This window comes from Neofelis nebulosa, chromosome 1 (assembly GCF_028018385.1).
Source record: "Neofelis nebulosa isolate mNeoNeb1 chromosome 1, mNeoNeb1.pri, whole genome shotgun sequence".
NCBI lineage: Eukaryota > Metazoa > Chordata > Mammalia > Carnivora > Felidae > Neofelis > Neofelis nebulosa.
The window spans coordinates 7,405,762-7,418,303 of NC_080782.1; the positions used below are offsets into that span (position 1 = coordinate 7,405,762).

The following is a 12,542-nucleotide window of genomic DNA, read 5'->3' on the forward strand; positions in this document are numbered from 1 at the left end:
TCTACTGGTGTATTTCCAATGCCTGAAACAGTCTTATCCGCTGTATGTGCTCAGTAAATGTCTGTTTGGTGATGAAGAGGTGGGACGGATACAGGTTATCTCACCTTGCCGCTTCCCTTGCCATTTTCAAGAAAAGGGGCTGGTGTTTTACGTCAATAATAGAAACATAATTTCCAATCAGACATTAATTGGGATGCCCGTGAGTCCTTGATGACCCCCACATTCAGGAAAAGATGCTTCAGGGACGTTTGTTTATACAGATGTTTATCCATGAGGGATCTGTGTTTGAGATTAACCACCAATCATGTGTTTTCCGCAAGAAAATTACACAGTGAGAGTGGGTTCCAACCCTCAAAATATCCACTAGCTCAGTGAAATAAAACCAAGACACTATTTGCAGAAACCTATGGTAGCTTTAGTTTGCACTATTGTAAACAGGCGGGTTCTACTGCTTTACAATTCTTTTCCACAATATTCTGCAACGGGAGCTACCTCGGTGACCTTCACAAAACAAAGGGGGTGAAACTCACACTGAATGAAGAAGTGATATGTTATCCACTGGCTCTGCCATCCGGGTAACCTTGGCATGACCTAGGCAAGTTTCTTAACCTCTCTATGCCTCAGTTTTCTCATCTCTAAACCGGGGATAACATTAGAACCGGTTTTTGTATGGCTGTTAAGAAGCTGAAATGATGTAAGTAGGGCAGTTATGCCAGTGTCTGGGATACAGGGAACACTCTAGTGATTGGAGCCGTATTATGAATTATTACCAGTGGTTCATATAATGTTTCATATTATGAAATGTTGGAGAAGCTTAGTTCAACTTGTATTGTCTTTGCTGCATTATGAAGGACTGTTGAATGGCTGCACTTGTGAACTCGTCCAAGCCTTCCTTCAGACCCAAACATGGCTGAGTACCAATGGCAGGGAGAGGTGTTCTAGGAATATTTACATTGTGCACTTTCTACATGCAGGGAACTGGCCTGGGCTCAGGCAAAGGAGAAGAAGCTACTCTAAACCAATCAAGTCTCCACAAACCATGCACTTGTGGGTAATGTTACTTGTACGTGTATCTATCCGACCAGGTACGATTTAAGAAAACAAAAATCACTTTGTAAATGCTCTGCCATGAGACAGTCTGTGAATAAGAAAACAAGAGGCGCTTGGGTGGCTCAGCCAGCTAAGCGTTCGACGCTTGGTTTCAGCTCAGGTCATGATATCATGGTTCATGGGTTCAAGTCCCACATCAGGCTCCATGCTGAGAGCAGGAGCCTGCTTGGGATTCTCTCTCTCCCTCTCTCTCTCTGTCCTTCCCTGTCTCATTCTCATTCTCTCTCTCTCTCTCTCTCTCTCTCTCTCTCTCTCTCTCTTTCAAAATAAATACAGAGTCAAAGCTAGAATATATATAAGACACTGATGCTCGGTTCACTGAAGATACTTTAGAATGAGCACTAATCAAGGAAGTATGTGGTCATTCACAAGCTTCACTCGTTCCTTCTTGGTTGGCGCCTACTGTATGCCTGGCCTGTGGATACATCCTATCTGATGCTCCCGGCTGTAAACACAATGGCAGCATGTTCAGGGATGGCTGATAAAAAAAAAGGTCGGTGACTGTCCACACTGTCCAGTGAAAAATGTGTGTGTGTGTGTCTGTGTGTGTGTGTGTGTACATGTGTGCGCCCACATCCACATGTGCTTGTAGGACCGAATTAGTGAAAGATCATTTATTCAAAAGAAGCTGAGTAGCCATGGTTTTCCTCTATTTGGTGGATACTTCAGTAGCTCTCAATTACTTTACCAAAAATTCATAACTAAGCCATAAGGTTAGGCTACAGCACTCTGTTTTAGACCTTTATTTCATGGATTGCAACCGTGACTTAGTGGCCTTTGTAAGTCGTAATAATAGTGTGATCTCTGTCTACATCTATATCTATAAACCTATATACCTATACATCTACATGTATATATCCGTGTCTATATCTGTATCTATGCCCGTCTATATCTATACCTCTATGTCCATACACTTACCTCTGTCTACGTACATCTTTCTAGATCTGTGGCTTTATCTACATCTATCTATAAATACAATTATATATACACACATACATACATTCAGCTAACGCAGATTTGTGCTCCCAGCATGGCAGGGGCTCCATAAAAGACACATCAATGTTGTTTTTTGAACATGCACATTTCGATAACTAATTTACAGGAAACACGACTTCGGGGTTCTAAGCTTGGCTCAGCTCCATGACCTTCCAGTCATGCCATGCTGTGCTATTTTTACATTTAAGAATATGTACTCCTCGAAGATGATACTGATGAAATTCTCTGTGATACTGACAGGAGGCCCAAATGCTGAGTTTAAGAAATGTAAATGCCAGGAAGGAACTGACATCCGATCCTACCATGCGGGGGTGGGGAGCCACTGGTCTCAGTGCTATTTAACTACAGTCACCTTCTTTTTACGACATCTTCACACGTTATAGACAGCCATTAGGGAGAAGGAGACTTTGGAGAAGGATACAGTATGAATAATGTTCACCTATATTGGAAGATGGCAAAGACTACTCCGAAGGCAGTAGACCAGACTATTCAGGCTGGACAATTTTGGGACAGGCTAGAATGGCTTCAGCAAATCTAATTATTTAATTATTGTAAATTCATGAAACAAACATCTTCAATGTAGCACATTTTTATTGCACTCTTAAGGACCATTAGAGTTAAGTTATGTTTTACAAAAAAATTCAGTCTAAAATCACTTCAATAAATACCACATACGTAATGAGCGGTTATTGCATGCCACAGTGTTAACTACCGGGAAGATAAACACAATCAAGCCAAGGGCTTCACAGTCTGAAGAGAAGACTATACATATACAAAAATAACACAGTGAATCCGACTTTAAACTGCCATTGTGGGGACATGCCCAAAAGTGCACGGACACAGAGGAAGTGCAACCTAATTCATTTGATCGTGGAGAGGGAACAGAGGTTCTAGAGAGGTAACAGGTGAACTGAGAAATAGTGAACTCGCAAATATTGATCCACCTGATGATACTGGGAAAATTATACCAAACATAGCAAACTCTATTTGGAAGTAGAGGGGAAATAATCCCATCCCTTCGTTGTGCAGACAAGCTCATAGACTTCCACGTCTGTGCCCAAATTAAAAAGAGAGTTTTTCTCACCCAGTTTGGAAAATCCCAAGAGATCTATCCATCTATCCACCCATCACCCATCCTCACCTCTACAAATCCATCCATTCAACAAATAATTAATTATTGACAGGTTTTTACTTCCGGGGCTTTTCTCCATGCCTGGAGATGGACCAGTGATCAAAATAAGCAAAAATCAGGGGTGCCTGGGTGGATCAGTCGGTTAAGCATCCAACTTCGGCTCAGGTCACGATCTCGCGGTCCGTGAGTCCGAGCCCTGCATCAGGCTCTGTGCTGACAGCTCAGAGCCTGAAGCCTGCTTCAGAATCTGACCCCCTCTCTCTCTGTCCCCTCCCCAGCTCATGCTCTGTCTCTCAAAAAATAAACGTTAAAATTTTTTTTTAAATAAGCAAATATCTCTGCCCTCATGGAGCTTACACTGGGGGGAGGGCAGGGGAGGGCAGAAATTATGCAAACGGGAAGGATGGTGAGAAAGAGGTGAGGCCAAAGCACTGAGCCCAGGACTCCTGTGGTTGGAGGGCAAGGGGATGAGAGTGGAGGAAAGAGGAAATGGCCAGACATGTTTAGGGATCGCACCAGAGAAACATGGTACCCGGAAACCAGATGAGCAAAATGCTTCAAGGAGGTGGGAGGGAATGCAGCTGACTGGCTGACTGCCAAGTGTGATGCTGTGCAAGTCTTGACTCTTAGGGTCAGCAACATGGCTGTAACTGGTGACCTGAAGAGGCAGTAGTGATGGAAGACTGAGCAGTCAACGTGGGTTCAAGAGGAACTGCAAACACAGGAATTAAGAACAAGAAATACAGGCAAGTGCTTTTAAGGGTTTTTCTGTTAAAACAAAGAAAGGAAAAGGAAAAGGAGAGAGAAAAAAGACAAGAGGAAAGAAAAGAAAAGAAAAGAAAAGAAAAGAAAAGAAAAGAAAAGAGAAGAGAAGAGAAGAGAAGAGAAAGGAAAAAAAAGAAAAGAAAGGAAAAAAAAGAAAAGAAAAACGAAAAGAAAAGAAAGAAAAAAAGAAGAGAAAAGAAAAGAAAAGAAAAGAAAAGAAAAGAAAAGAAAAGAAAAAAGAAAAGAGACGTGGGTTGTAGCTGAGGAGAAATTAAGGTCACGGGTCATTTTTTTTTAAGGTGGTAGATGTGCCCATTCTTACTGGAAAGATCCAGCAGAAAGGGGAAAATAAACACTTATGATGCCGGAAAGAAAGGGAAGAATAATTTAAGTGTTATCCTGGAGTGGGAGAGAAGGAATGGGGTATTGGCGCCCCAGCTGGGGGCATGGCCTCAACTAGAATTAAGTCAGGGTGGCCACCAGGTGAGACGGGTGGTTGGCCAGCTTGAGAAGGTACCTTTCTTTCAGGCAGGAGGTGGCTTTCTATGGAGGAAGGAGGAGCATTTCTCAAAAGGAGCCTCTGAGCTATGAGCAAAGCAGTCACGTCCCACAAAAAAAAAAAAAAAAAAAAAAATTTCTAAGCTTGATAAAAACTTAGCTGTACCCACCTAATTTGTGAATGCTGGAAATATAAAATTGGATGACTATTCTTAGATCCTGTCATATAAAAATACAGTGGTATTTACTTCCCAGAATCTCCTGACCATCTTTCCAACCTTTGCTTTTGCTGCTTTGGTTTAACCAATAATGGGTACTGTCCAAACTTTAAGCAAAAGCAAATGAAGCAAAATGACTCTGATCCCTTTGTGGCCTGGAAGGCTAAAAAAGACACAAACACACATGAAAACCACATGAAAAGCTCCAGTGGATAAAACATGAACTGATTAGGTTTGCAGCCCCGAAGCTATAGAAGCCTCTCCAGTACGCTGACCTGGAGGCTGCAACGCAGGAAAACCCCAAGTCCCATGAAATTTAAAAATCCAAACACAGGGTCATATTTAGACCCTTAGGAAAGTTCCGCCAAAAAGATCTTACGCACAGTTTAATCAAGGGGGCAGTATCCTTACCTGCACATGTAAATCTTCAAATCCAAGCAATTAACCCCACACACATCTGCCCCTCTACTGGGTGTGTGAGAATGAACAGCACACGCAGGCCATCCCCATCCTGCCTCAAACACGAAGCAAAAGGAAAAAAATGGATCCTGAACTTGACCACACATCTGTGATTCACAAATATTTATAGTGGTCATAAAACCAGAACAAAACATACTTGGCAGGCACTCACGTACACAAACCAGGAAAAGGGCCAAAATCCCATACGAGAGAGAAAGCAAGGTTTCCCCTGCACCATAATGGGCATTCTGATGCATTCTAATGTGGAGAGTGGAGGCAGACAATTGACCCATCAGTGAACTTGGGACACTGCATGTGACCAAGCAAATCAGACCTGCACAAGCCTCTCCACATCACCTCCTGGAGATTTCTCCATCAGGCTGACAAGGCAACAGGACAGGAATAATAAGGAATGGAGTCCACAGCTTTAATATTTCTGATATTATTAAGAATGACAGGCTTAATCTCTCTCCTAAAATACAACCACTCAGCAGGTCTAAGCAAGTGATGCACCTGTGTAGGTGCATAGAAATGCACCACAAATAACACAAAATAAAATCCCAGTCAGCATGATGGCCCCAACTGAAACACTGAGAGCAGCTCAGTGAGCACGTTTGTTTTCCTATTCAGTCTTTTTCTCTCCTAGAACTCAGTCCAGTGTCTCACTGCCTGTTCCCACTCTCAAAGGCTGTCCTTTCACTTTCCTTATTTTACAGCCAAGAAATCTAGAACACCAGGAAAAGGAAAGCTAGAGACCTGAGTTGTCTCTGGATCCGTCTTTGGATCTGTCCAAAGCCAGGTTAGTCTCCATCACAAAAAGAGAAACCTAGCTAATTCTCTATCTTCTGGAACATACAAACCATGAAACCACTGTTGCAGGCACATGGAATTCACAATTAAGTTAATATTTTAGGTGAGTGCTCTACACTCAACAAGTGAGGACACCATCCAATACGTACGTGATTCGACCAGCGCTGTCTGTCTTGCACTCAAAACACACAACATTTAATGCAAACCCCAGAAGTTAGGCACAAACAAGAAACAAGAGGAAAAGCACTGTGATGATGTCTTAATCATATCCAGCCTAATGCGTTAAGTTCTATTATATAAAAAGTACTGATACGGAGTTATTAAAAATATAGGTAAAAGCTGTATAACATCTCAAAATGCAAAACTAAACCTTTCCCTAACCAAAAGAGGATTAATAAAAGAAAGTATTTCAGACGTCTGACTGTAAACCTGATTTCTATTTGCAGGATGAAGCAATGTACAGCTGAGACCCCCTCCTTCATACAAAGATTTTAATTGAACATTTTCATTAGAGTAAAATTGGAGGTTGATTTTTGTCAGTGAAGAAAAAGAAAGGCAGGCTATAACTATGAGATAAATTACAAAGTGCAGGATCTATTTTTAAATAACTGAACTGTTCTATGAATTCCAGGGATGAATATTTGTAGTAATAGCATGAGAAAGGAAAGGAAAAACCTTACTAAATCCCTAAGCACTGGATGGTGTCATTATGAAAAAATATATATATTTGACAATACTGAAATAAACTTCTTTAAATTTAAAACGATAAAGTCAACAAGCTAATGAAGTGGAGAAAAACTAATGACAAAGAGTTAGTGTTCTTAAAAACAAATTCTGTTAAAATCTGTAAGAAAAGGGCTGAATTTCAATAGCTAAACAAGCATAAAGACAAACAGTTCTCTCACATATGTATGTTCCCTCTCTCCTTCTTTCTCAAAGTAATGGCTAATTATCACACAATTAAAATATAATCAGCCAGGGGCGCCTGGGTGGCGCAGTCGGTTAAGCGTCCGACTTCAGCCAGGTCACGATCTCACGGTCCGTGAGTTCGAGCCCCGCGTCAGGCTCTGGGCTGATGGCTCAGAGCCTGGAGCCTGTTTCCGATTCTGTGTCTCCCTCTCTCTCTGTCCCTCCCCCATTCATGCTCTGTCTCTCTCTGTCCCAAAAATAAATAAACGTTGAAAAAAAAAAAATTTAAAAAAAAAAAAAGATAATCAGCCAAATAACATAATCAGTAAATAATGAATCATAGAAAAAGAAAGGAATACTATCGAATCGACACAAAAAAATTGATGATGACACTCAGTGATAGGTTTTAGCAAAACAAACTCTCTCACATATTACTGGGGAAGTATTAATATCTACAACACTTTGCAAAGCCAATTGGCGATCTTGTTAAAACTGCTTGGTTTTGAAACAGCCAACAGCAGCTATTCTGACCTAATGAATGACTGAACCTGGAGTTAAAAGAAAGCTTGACAAGATTGGCTACTATTATTCATGAAGCATATACTTTATGTGCCCAACGTCTCGTCTTCACAATGTAGCTCATAGTGTGAGCTACACGCAGCTGGAAAGCAGGGTTAGAATCCGGGTGTATGAGTGTGTACTACCCCCCCTTGGCATGATTGTCTCGGCACTGTCCGTGGGTTTGTTAACCTAAAGTAATATATATGTCCAGCAAGAAAAGAAGCAGTAAGTTGCATTACAGTGTCTTTACATGATAGAATATTATAATGCATTAAAATGAGATTTATTAACAATTTTTGGTAATAATGATACATCATCATATGCATACGATAGGAAAAGTGTATAACAAGTGAAAAAGCAATCATGAAAAATTTTATGTTTACTGTTATTTCAACTCTGTACATTCTTTATCAAAAACATACTGGGGCGCCTGGGTGGCTCAGTCGGTTAAGCATCTGACTTCAGCTCAGTTCATGATCTCGCAGTAGAGTCCCATGTTGGGCTCTGGGCTGACAGCTCAGATCCTGGAGCCTGCTTCAGATTCTGTATCTCCCTCTCTCTCTGCCCCTCCCCCTGTCGTGCTCACTCTGTCTCTCTCTCTCTCTCAAAAATAAATATAAAAACTTTTATAGTATATATATAAAGACTGCATGAAATGACAGCGATGTTTGTCTTTGTCAAAGTCATTATGGGTAAAATTTTCCCTTTCTTTTACATAATTTCTTTTTTTTAATGTGTATTTATTTTTGAGAGAGAGACAGAGCGCAAGTGGAAAAGGAACAGAGAGAGGGGGAGACACAGAAACGGAAGCAGGCTCCAGGCTCCGAGCTGTCAGCACAGAGCCCAGAGCGAGGCTCAAACCCACAAAGTGTGAGATCATGACCTGAGCCAAAGTCGGACACTGAAGAGCCACCCAGACGCCCCCCTTTTTACATAATTTTTATGATGAGCATTCACTTCTTCCTTTCTTTTTCATTTTTTCTTTTTTTAGATTGTGGAAGTATAATACTCCTAAATAATTTTGAGAGTGAATGTGTGACTCAAAAAAAGGCAAGCATCCTCAAACCTAGAGATAATCCATTTAGAGTTTGATACATATTGATACATGTTCTAGTAGACTCTATAACACACATGTATTTATGTGCACAGATTGTGTGTGTGTGTGTGTGTGTGTGTGTGTGTGTGCGTGTGTGTAAGAGGAATGGAATTTTATTAAATATATTATTTTGCAACCTGATTTTTTCCAGTTAATAAGGTACCATTATATAGCTTTCTGTTATTATAATCTAAATGTACCTTTTTATATTATTGCTATTAAACTATTTGGTTCTCCCTTGCCCATGTTTTTTGATGATAACCAGTCCAATCGTCAGATAGGCCTTCAGGTGTCAGAAGTATCCTTCTGTAAGAAAAAGTTAGGTACGCAAAACACGGAACCATCTCGTGCGATGCATGTGGCAAAGGAGATCGCCATGTTACCCCGCGATTTAACTATGTCAACTTTGTTCAAACTTGACTCTTACTAACATCTGGTTTTGCTCATAATAAAAGAGAAAGATTTGGTACTGGAGCACTTTTGAGCAACACAATTATCAGACAGCCCAAAATCATTGCATGTTTGCCCTAATAAGTATAAGCAAGAGTATGTTTAAGGGTACAAAATAAAAATGTCGCATTGAGAAACAGTACAGCCACCAAGAGAGGAAATGCTATCTGAACCTATTTCGTAAAAGAGCTATACGTTCTAGACTAACAAAATACACTGAAGGAACAATGTTTGTCAAGCCTGCTTTGAGCAAAGCTGTCGTCTAGGGGCTGGAATCACATTAATACACTTGGGTGGAGCACTGGACACTAAATGCACTTACTCTAAGGGGTAGGTTTTGCAGTTACAGTAGACTTCATTAAAAGTCACTTACTAAATCTGAGCATCCAAGCTAAATTCTGTTAAAGAACTCATACCTACTGGCCACTGAAACACACTCGTTCTCCCCAGTGGTGTGAGGTCTTTGAGCATTGTAAGTGTGCAGATCAGGGCTCAGGAAGCTACAGCCTGAGGGCCAAATCCAGCTCAGTGGTCTTTGTAAATAAGGTTTTACTAGAACATAGCCACACAGCCACATTTGCTCATTTACGTCTCGTCCGCAAATCCTAAAATATTCACTATGCCACCCTTTTAAGAAAAAGTTTGCCCTCTCCTGATTTAGATTGCTGTTTGAAAAACAAACTTCTTAATACTTATTGTGAGCTTTTCTTTCTTTTTTTTTTATGATTGTGGCCTTCTCCTTAAGGACAGGAGTATTTCTAGTAAGGGAAAAAATTAAAAAGCGTGTCTGCCTTATTCTCAGAAGGCATTGCTAGTTCTGTGAGGCAGTACTCTGTTAGGGTTAAGAACATGGGTTCAGGGGCGCCTGGGTGGCTCATTTGGTTAAGCCTCTAACTTCAGCTCAGGTCATTATCTCATGGTTTGTGGGTTCAAGTCATGTTGGGTTCTGCACTGACAGCACAGGGCCTGCTTGGGATTCTCTCTCTCCCTCTCTCTCTCTCTCTCTCTGCCCGCCTTCTCTCTCTCTCTCTCTCTGTCTCTCTCTCTCTCTCTCTCAAAAATAAATAAATAAACATTTTTTAAAAAGAAAAAAAAAGAACATGGGCTCCAATTCCATCTCTACCTCTGACTACCTGTGAAATCTTGAGCAGATTACTTAACCTCTCCATGTCTCGGTTCCTTTCTGAAAGCCTGCTCGTTCACTGCCATTTTTAACAGCAGAGGCAAGTGTTGCCATGTCATAAGCTATCACACTCTCCATCTATACAACCATCGGTTTCCTCGTTTCCCATTGAGGTGTCTGACTTACCAAGGAGGGAAGGGGGGGAGCGTTTCCTCGATCATGTATCACACTAGGGATCCACAGCACCTGCACTCACACACCAGCACTGCAAAAAAGAAGAGGGGAAAAAAAAAAATAGATCCTATGAGTCCATGTTACAGGAGGCTGTGGTCACTGTTTACCAATTCTAGAAAGTTCCATCAATGCCTTGCACAACCAGCGCAAGCTGCTTTAGCAGTGAAGACTGAAAGCAAAGCGACCCAGGACAGCTTGGAAATCACAACACCATGATCCTAGTCTAATATCCCACGCACCAATGGGTCTCTCTCTTCAGAAAATTAGAAATAAAAATTCAAATGCGGTCAACATATGCAAACAAGTCCCATGAAACGACCAAAAGGACCATCATTTCAAACCCGCGTGAATTACGTTAAGCATTGTGAACATCAGATTCAGATTGGTTGTGTGAATTTACCCACTTTACGGTGGCTCTTTCATCCCATTTTGGAGACTATATTGTACTTAAGTAATGCATTTGAAAAATAAGAGATAAAGGCAGAAGGTATAGAATAAACTATACCAAAAATCTGAGCTTCTATTTTTATTTACACGTTAATATATATGACGCACAATGTGAGACTTTATAAGGAAAAGAACTGTAAACCATAAAATCCAGTAATCTCATTCGACCAAGTAATCTCTACCCAAGCTCCTCGGTTTCCTTTAAAATCCTAAAAACTTGAACTATGATGTGACAGACTAATGCAAGACACCAGCCTCCCTAGAACAATGTATGCCAGAAGTCGAAGAAACAGGTTACTTTCAATTTCTGATTCATAAAGAAATATGTCCGTTTGTACCAAAGGATGCCTGTTACTTCAAATACTGCCCCTCATGGCCCCACGCTTACTCTGTTGTCCTAGTTCATGTGGTTTCTTTCTACTCTCCCAGCTCGTCAGCTCCTGGCTGCCATAAGCCTGGAACACACTGATGTTGCCTATCCCAATACATACCCTTGGGTAGCAGCTGAGAATAATTACGAGAAAAAAAGGCAAGAACTTCCTGGAACATTCTGGAACATTCTGGCTATTCCTCTATGCAACGATTCCCACACTGTCTACTTCAGTAATTACCTAAAGACCATCTGCCTGCAGAAAATCAAATGAATTACAGCATCTGGAAGTTTGTAAAATGTTATATCTGGTGAAATCAGCCTTTTGGAAGTCCTGAGGTTCAGAGGCCAGAGGGCAGCCGGTGGCTAAGTGACACTGTCTCTCCATGAGGCTCCTTGCCTCGATGAGGTGCTTTCGGTTCGCTCACAGGAAGCAAAGGGGGCAAATCCTAGGCGACACATTCAGAATTGCCCAGAAATGCGCGCACAGCACAGGTGCGCTCCCACACTGCAGCACAGCCAAGCCCAGTGTGGTCCCGGCTGAGTGCTTGAAAGCCCATGACATCATCCTTTGGAAAAGAGGAGGTACAGATGCGAATCCTTGAGGCCAAAAGAGGAGTAAGGGAGCTCTCCCCAAGGTGAGAAGGCATGCTCAGCCCAGGAAAAGTTCCTAGGACTGGCCAATTCCTTTCTCCCACCCCAATAACATCTCCTTTGGGTGTGGCAACAGACACGTTAGTTGGAACTTCTTTATAAAATGGCATGTTTCAATACACCAACCTCTCCTCCGGCGCCCTAAAATCTGCTTTAAAATGAGCACCAACGTTTCTTTGTTTACGTCTTAATCAAGATTTAAGTGACAGGGTTGGACACAGCCACCCATTAATGCCAGGAATTCCTGGCAATTTCTATAGACCCGCGTGTGTCAGAATTAAACTTGAAACAGGGCTGATAATTAGGTCTGGAGGCTGAGTTCTCGTATCCTCCCTCAGTGAGGTCACAAATTAGCTGATGTGGTCCCTCAGCTAGGACATCCAAGGGCCACGCCTGCGGAGGATGGCCAGGCTCTTAAGTGGCAAAAGACACGAAGGCCAAAAAGGACACCGTAAGAATTCAGAATCGACGCCACCAGATAAACAGTGCAGGGAGAGGACGTCCCTGCTCAATCCAGGCAGGGACAGCCATAGCATGGACGGCCGGAGACTCCAGCTCCAACTTTCTGGCTTCAAAATCCAGTCCCTTCCTTGTGAAAAGGCAACACTCAAGTGGCAAAACCCCCCACCGAGTTCACAGGGCTTGGTGTAAACACACCTCCCTTTGGAATCTGCGGCTTAAACTGGAAACCAGTCCCCGCAGCAGGATCT

The 12,542-nt window shown here is 41.9% G+C and overlaps 1 protein-coding gene across 9 annotated transcripts in view; it reads right to left on the reverse strand.

Moving 5' to 3' along the window:
* Positions 1-12,542, reverse strand: part of SEMA5A (semaphorin 5A) — a 478,983-nt gene that overhangs the window by 360,423 nt on the left and 106,018 nt on the right. For 8 of the 9 annotated variants that reach the window (XM_058715413.1, XM_058715424.1, XM_058715418.1 and 5 more), the window contains exon 2: positions 10,314-10,392. The exons of the other annotated variant lie outside the window; for it this stretch is intronic. The gene's annotated coding sequence lies outside the window, so the exon portion shown is untranslated. The remainder of the gene's footprint in view (positions 1-10,313; positions 10,393-12,542) is intronic. 9 annotated transcript variants of the gene reach the window in all.